General features: G+C 37.0%; 1 pseudogene; it reads right to left on the bottom strand.

The window, feature by feature from the left end:
- Positions 1 to 314: 314 nt before the first annotated feature.
- Positions 315 to 8,319, bottom strand: part of LOC145107049 (uncharacterized) — a 161,034-nt pseudogene continuing 153,029 nt past the window's right edge.

Below are 8,319 nucleotides of genomic sequence, written 5' to 3'. Positions count from 1 at the left end.
TCAGTGTGACAGAAGTTCATAATTGATTTCACTTCGTCTTGTGGCACACGTCTTCTAATGACCTGATATGCACAGTATTTCCATAGGTAGATCTTGTCCCAAACATATTTTTTCGCCTCCTTCTTTATTTTGTCTTTCTGAGCTCGAGTAAGATTTGAAGGAAGTTCTTTGGAAACCAGATAATTCATTATATCAGCAAACCATGGTGGATTCTAGACAACGAGAAGTTGCTCTTCTGGAAAAGTTTTGTGGATCGGTGTTGGGTCTTCTGGCGGGCTAAGTCGGCTCAAGTGATCAGCTACCAAACTTTCTTTCTAGCTCTTGTCTCTAATCCCTATGTTGAATTCTTGCAGCAGCATTATCCATTTGAACAACCTTGTCTTTGAATCTTTTTTTGTGAGGAGATACTGAATGGCTGCGTGGTTAGAAAAATAATAACTTTTGTCCCTAGCAAGTATTGTTTGAACTTATCTAGCGTGAAAACAATGTACAACCGCTCTTTTTCTATTATAGAGTACTTTGCTTGTGCGTTGTCCAAAGTTTTTGAGGCATAATAAATAAAATGGGGCACCCACTCTTTCTTTTGTCCCAAGATGGCTCCAACAACATTATTTATCGCGTCACACATAATCTTGAAAGGTAGACTCCAATTCGGTGGCTTAATTATCGGAGCTGAAGTGAGTAGAATTTTTAGCAAGTCAAAAGCTTTCTTGAAGTCTTCAGTAAAGTCAAACTCTGCATTTCTTTGCAGTAGTTGACACATGGGCATTGTGATCTTGGAAAAGTCTTTAATAAACCTCTTGTAAATTTCTACATGGCCAAGAAAAGAATGCACTTCCCAAACACTCCTCAGGTAGGGTACGCTTTTGATAATATCTATTTTAGCTTTGTCTACTTCTAAACCTCTTTTTGACACTACATGACCCAAACTTAGACCTTGGTCAACCATAAAATGATGCTTTTCAAAGTTTAAGACTCGGTCAGTTTCAATACATATTTGAAGAATTTTTATGAGGTTTTTAAGACAGATATCAAAGGAGTCTCCATAGACAGTATGTAACACCCAGTTTCCAGAACGGATCGGTTTAAGGCTTCAAGGAGTTAAAGGCATGGTTTTTAGGTAAAACCAGGTGTCACAAAGTGACCATAGAGAGGTCACGACATGACAAGTGATTAAATGAAAAATGTTGATTTAACTGAGCACATGACATGATACATAAGTGCTCACAATGTGAAATGCGATGCAGCCCAAGACCATGATCTTTTAGGGTTTTCTTCCTATTTAAAGCCCATAAACTTCATTTTAGGGTTCATTAACAGCCTCCTTCATCCTCAAACACAGAAAAGCCCTAACCCTAGCATCTCCTTGTGATTTTTGAGCTTTTGATGGTATTTTTGTGGCTTGAAGAAGAAGGGACCACTTTTGGAGCATAGATCCAGCTTGGAAGCTTCCTTTTCACCTTCTAGCAACATCTGTGGACCTTTGTGAGTAACCAAGATTCAAGATTTATGATTCCATGATGCTAGATCTAAGTTTTTATGCATGATTATCCATGGTTAGATGAGTTAGAATGTTGGTACTCCATAAAGTTAGCAACTTTATGGGTCCTTAGAGTCCCTTGGTAATTATATGTGGTGGATCTGAAGTTTGGGTGATGTTTGAGCTCATGCTTAAGTTTTGACCTCCTTTTTTCATAAATTCCCAATTTTGAGCTCAAGTCTTGCATTGGACATGCAAGACCATAATGCATCGATTTTTATGGTTCTTGGGATGTTAGCAAGCCTTTTGGAGAAGATGGATAAGCAGCTTAATCAATTAATGGGTTTTATTTATTAAAATGTCATTCAGGCAATTCTCACGACGTAACGATATGTCTGTCATGTCGTGAGGAATGAAGGATGTGAATATTTTTTTCCTTTAGTGATGACGAATAGAGTGTCACGTCGTGAGGGGTAGTTGACTGTTGACTTTTGTTGACCGCTGACAGATAACTTTTTTGACTAGTTTGACTTTGGGTCAAACTTGAAGGATTTGGGCTGTTGATTAAGATTCTTCCATGTTTTAGCGCTAGAAGGCTCGTAGGAGTAAGAAATGCAGAAAGAGGAGTGTGTCACAGTGTTTTTAGGTTCTTTGATTCAGGTGAGTTTTCCTCACTATACCCGTGGGTCGAAGGCACCAACGTCGGCCCACTAGTTTTGGTTATCATTTAGTAGATGTATCCCCTAGGGATTGTATATAGTCACGTAGGATATACTAAGGACTATTGATATAGGCTTTATTGCCTGTTCCTTATTTGGTTGTGACTCAAGAGTAGGATCATCTATCTGAGTGTCTATCTCACCTCTAGGTACATATGGTTAGGCATTCCTTGGAGATTTGGTTATGTATCCTGGTGTATAGGATGTTTCTATGATGTAGTGATCTGCTAGATTTATATATATCCTTGTGTGTTAGGATGAAGCAGTAGTGGTATGCTGGTTAGAGTACTAGTAGGCTGGCTATCGTCTAGTTGAGTACCCTAGGGTCGTATGTAGTCATGTAGGATAGCTTGAGAACTCTTGATCTAGGCTTTCTTGCATGTTCCTTGTTTGGTTGTGGCTCTAGAGTAGGATCATCTGTTCAGATGGCTATCTCACCTATGGTTACTTATCACTATGTATTCCATGGAGATTAGCTGGTAGTGGAGCAATATGTTGTGAGAGGTCTAGTAGAAGGTAGTGAGCTGTATCATTGATATTTACTTTTATTATGTGCCTAATTGATCCTTGATTCTTAATTTATATGTCAACATATTCTGGCGGATGAGGTTGTGGCGATCCTATTGTGTGTTGTAGGCCAAAAGACCAGGTGCGGGCCGGCTATAATTCGTAGGCACAGAGGCAGCAGGCTAACAAACCCAGGGCATTCCAGTCAGGAGACTATGGGTCGGGGGTATTCCAGTCTGATAACTGAGGACCCTATATGCATGCTTGTTTGTTTGTTGTGTGGGGTATTTTGGGGGAACTCACTAAGCTTCATGCTTACTCGCCTGTTATTGTTTTCCAAGTATCATCGGTTATCGTAGGAAGGAGAAGGCGTGGATGTATACATTCATCAGCAGCAATGAAGATTCTGTATTATTATATTACTCTGATTTTCAACAAATGTAATTTGGAACAAATGGTTTTCTTAATACAGATTTTATAATACGGAGTTTTACCTTAATAAAACGAAAAAATTTTGTTGTGAAAATGGGACGTTACACGGTAAAATCGTCCATAAAGACTTCTATGATATTTTCCACATATTCTGAAAAAAATACTTACCATTCACCTTTGGAAGGTGGCGGGTGTGTTGCAGGGTCCGAAAGGCATGAGTCTGTACTCGAATGTTCCAAACTAGTAGGTGAAGGTTGTTTTCTCCTGATCTTCTAAAGCAACTGGAATCTGATGGAAGCCTAAGAATTCATCTAGACAGCAGTAATGCGATTTCCCAAGTCTTTCCAACATATAATCAATGAATGGCAGTCGAAAGTGATCTTTACGAGTGATTGTGTTTAATCTTTTGTAGTCGATGCAGACGTGCCATACACTTTGACCTCGAGTCGGGACCAACTCTCCTTCTTTATTCTCCACTATTGTTACTCCATATTTCTTGGAACGACCTGAACTGGACATACCCATTTGTTGTCATATTTCGAATAAATTATCCCGACTTCTGGAAGCTTCATAATCTCTTTCTTGACACTTCCAACATTGGTGGGTTCAGTCTTCGTTGGCCTTCTCTAGAAGGCTTTAAATCTTCCTCCATCATAATTTTATGTATGCAGAGAAATGGGTTGAGTCCTTTTATATCAGCTATGGTCCAACCAATCACGTTCTTGTACTGGTTCAAAATTTCGATCAACTTAGATTCTTCCTTTTCTGACAGCTTGTTTGATATGATAACTCGAAGTGTTTCCTTCTCCCCAAGATATGCGTACTTCAAATATTCTGGTAATGCCTTGAGCTCGAAGATGGGTGCCTTCACTATAGAAGAAAGAAGTTTGGAGTTAGATTCAGGTAACTTCAAAATCTGAGTATCATATATGAGCTTCCTCGGCTGATCCATGTGAGTTGATCTTCCCTACACTTTCCTCTCAACAACATATTTTTCTGTTATTACTTGGGCTAGATAAAAAGACATGTTTATGTGGAGTACTAATGCTAGTGAATCACGATTAGTAATCTCAAAATATTTTGTAGTTAATGGTTAGATTACATCTATGAAGTTAAGAGTTAAATCATCATTTGGAGAATGCATGGCATCATAAATATTGAATCTGATGACTTCACCATCAAATTCCATAGAAAGGGTACCATCATAAACATCTTTTTTAGTTCTTACGGTTTTCAAGAATGGTTTCCCCAAAAGGATAGAACTAGAACTCGGTGATTCGTCATCTCCCATATCTAAGATGTAAAAGTCAGGTGGAAATATTAATGCATTCACTTGGACCAAAACATCCTCTATCACACCTTTGGATGTACTATTGAACGGTCAGCTAACTAAAATATAATACCAATTCTTTTAGGTGGCCCTACCCTGATAGTTTTATATACTGAATAAGATAAAACGTTTATTGAGGTTCCTAAGTCCAATATGGCACGAGGCACTGAACGACTTCCCAAATTGAAAGGAATAGTAAATACTCCTGGATCCTTGCATTTTGGGGGTAACCTTTTTTGTAAAACATCTTAAACATTTTCGTTGACTTTAATTGTTTCGTTACTTTTCAGTTTTCTTTTAGAGGTACACAATTCTTTCAGAAATTTTTCATAATGAGGTACCTGTTTTATAGCATCTAGGAGTGGGATGTTTACCTCAACTTTTATGAAGAAATCCATAATCTCTCTGTCCTCCTTCTCTTTTGTGTTTTTTAGTCTTGAAGGATAAGGATGAGTGATTTTTACCTTAGCTTCTGCAGGCTTGTCTTTTTTCTGCACCTCTTTAGTTATTTTAGGTTCTTGCTCATTCACAGTCTCTTCTTTTTCATCTTCCTGCTGATTTGGTCCATTGTAGTTTTTACCACTTCTTAGAGTTACAACACAAACATTGTGTTTTAGGTTTTTCTCAGTCTGATATGGGAACTTTCCTTGTGCTTCCATCTTGCTCATCGAGTTCACGAGTTGTGATACTTGCTACTCCAGATATTTGATACTAGACTTGGTCTCATTATGAAAAGCTTAAGTAGTGGTAGCTAGAATTTTAGCAATGTCTTCTAGAGACATGTTGGAACTACTCGCTTGCTGCTGAATAGGTGGTTGTTAAAAATTGAGTTGCTGTTGATTCTGCTGAAAAGTAGGTTGGTGGAACCCATGTGGCTACTATTATTGTTGTCTCTGTGGGTAGTTTTGTAGGGGCCTTTGCTGAAAGTTGTTGTTCTGGAATCCTCCCCAAGCTTGATTGTTGTGGGTGGTCAAATTGTCTCTGCTTTTGTTCTTGATAACCTCCCATGGCCTGGACAGCATTAGTGTCTTCCTGTAACATTGGGCACATGTATGTTCGGTGCCCAGTCTTCAAGCATATCCCACAAGATTTGACATTTTTCTAAACACCCTTTTCTTTCATCAGTAAGAGAACAACCTTCGTCAATTCTAATATCTGAGATTCAAGATGGGCATTGCTGATCTCTTTTACTCTTCTTGGATGATCTGGGTACCATTCGTCTTCATTTTATGAGTGTTTTGATTTGAAAACCAATTTTTCTATTAACGCCCGGATCTCAGTTGGAGTTATCTCTATAAGTGAACCACCGTTCAAAGCATTGATCAGTTGCCTCTCCATTGGTGTTAAGCCTTCACAAAAACACTGATAAAGCTGATAATCACTAATCTCGTGTTGCGGGCATCGGACCAAAAACTTCTTGAAACGCTCCCAATAGGTGTGAAGAGCTTCTCTTTTTCCCTGTTTTATAGTGAGGATCTCTTTACAAAGATTGGACACTTTCTCTTCTGGAAAATATTTTTCTAGAAAAAGTTTTTCCAGCTCATTCCATGTGGTGATAGATCCAGAACGAAGATCGTATAGCCACTCTTTTGTTGCATCCTGGACTAAAAAGGGGAATGCCCTTAACTTGATATGGTCTTCTGTAATATCATGTGGATTCATCCCAGAACATACAACATGGAACTCCTTGAGAAATATGTCTGCGTCTTCGTTCTCAAGGCCTCCAAAAGTAGGGAGAAGATGGATTAATCTAGACTTCAGCTCAAACTTATGAGCTTCAGGAAAAGTGATACATAAAGGTTGTTATGTAACCTATTGTGTTGCCCATTCTCTGAGTGTATTTTTTTTTATCGTCTCTGTTGTCACTCATTGTTGGTTTTGTTTCAAAGTATGAATCAGATGATTTATTGTTCTAGATTTAACTGAGGGTGTTGGTGAGTAATTTTTGTATAGGTTGTGAGAAGGCGAGGATGGGGGTGCTTTGGGAAAGGAGGAAATGGTTAGTGTTTGTTGTGTCCCCGACAACGGCGCCAATTTGTTAAGAGTGTGTTGCAACTCATAATAAATAAATAATATGAATAAAAATATTTCTCAAATGCACTAAGGGGTAGTACAAGTAAGTAGGGTCGAATCCACAGGGATATGTCTTAAGGTCTATGCCCTTCTTGCGTAAGGCACGTACTAGTCTAACATAAATTAAAATGGCAGGATTTTATGATTATTAAAACTAATTTAAACAAAAATTTATAAAAGAAAACGCTATTAAAATACTTGAGTAAAATTCAAAAGGTAAAATCAATTTTAGTTTCGCAGTGACTCTCCTAATCATGCAAATAACTTTCAACACGATTATTTGAATTGTGTACTGTTTAAAATGGTACGGAAAATCATTAATAAACTCTAACAATTTTCTTTTACTAAAATGTTTAATCAAAACACGCTCTTTGAATAAAACCTTACCTTTTACTGAATTAACTAAATAAGCTCTTACTTAATTAAGAAAAGTAGCATTAGATACAGTGTAAATTTCCCAGTAAAGTCCAATACTTCTCACAAGCTCAGAAGCGTAACAACTTGTCTGATCAGTTTATATTAGAGTTAATCCTAACACAGAACCAATCTAATATTTGTTACTTTTACTGATTAATAAGAAAATTACAGATCTAGACAATCAGATAACTGGAATGTTTCAATAACAATTAAAGTGTCCAACAAAAATTGAATCAAAATCTAACGTTCAATTAAGCATAAAACTGATCAAACTAAACAATAAACACAATAAAAAAACGTGCCTAATGATTAATTACATGAAAATTTGAGTCTTTTGCAAAACTGAAATCTAGGGTTTTTAGCATGACATGGCTAAAAACGAATTATAAATGATATAATAAGGTTATGAATGTTTAATCTTACTAAACTGATGATACAGATCGAATTGTGTTCCTCGAATCTTCGTTTAGCACTTGGAATCTTCAGAAAATCGCCTCTCTGCAGTCAAGAATCGCCAATGGTCAAAGATTAGGGTGACATAATTATTTTATGTTGCTAATTATACTTCCATATAAAAGACTCGGTAATAAATTCGATAGAATTTCTATTAGGCACGATCGAATTTTTCGAGACTTCGATCAAATCATGCTTGTGTTTGGCATTTAACTAAAACTCGAGGGATTCTGAGTTCGAACCATCAACGCGATCAAATTTTCAAGGAAAATTCAATCGAATTTCTCTTCTCTTTTCTTCCTGAGACTTCAAATTAAGACAAACAATCCTCGAAGGCTTCACACGATCGAATTTTGCTATAATTTGATCGAGTTTTGTGTATTTTGAGTGAAACGTCCTTTTTTTCCTTCATAATAGTAGCTTCAAAATAATTCCCCAGCATCCTCCAGAAGATCCAAGCACCAATTTGAGTCCAATGCTTTATCAAACGCATCCTCAAAGTGTCGTATTCTCAATTTGTGCTAAGTTGCTATGAAAATCATAACAAAAATGAGTAGTATGGGCATTCTATAAAAATAATGAGAAATGCGCAATTCATAGTAAAACAAGGGAAATAGTTAGCATTTTCTAAGAAAACATTGACAAAAATATGTTAATAGATGCATATAAAATGCATCTAACACAAACTTGAACTTTCCTGTTCCCATTTTCATCCAAATCACAATCCTTAGTAAGATGTAGCCTACTACAATTATCGCATCTAACTTGTATCACATGAATTGGTTGCCCCATTTTTGTGATCCTCCTATCCATTGATTCTATTTTTGCAAGAACTTAAGCTAGATTTTCTTTTCCTTCATCCACACTCACATTTCTTCTAGTAACATCTTTCTATTGGGTTGTGATAT

This window comes from Lactuca virosa, chromosome 4 (assembly GCF_052849685.1).
Source record: "Lactuca virosa cultivar CGN04683 chromosome 4, Lactuca_virosa_CGN04683_v6, whole genome shotgun sequence".
Classification (NCBI taxonomy): Eukaryota; Viridiplantae; Streptophyta; class Magnoliopsida; order Asterales; family Asteraceae; genus Lactuca; species Lactuca virosa.
Note: the sequence above shows the minus strand (reverse complement) of the source record. Positions and strands in the feature narration are given on the sequence as shown.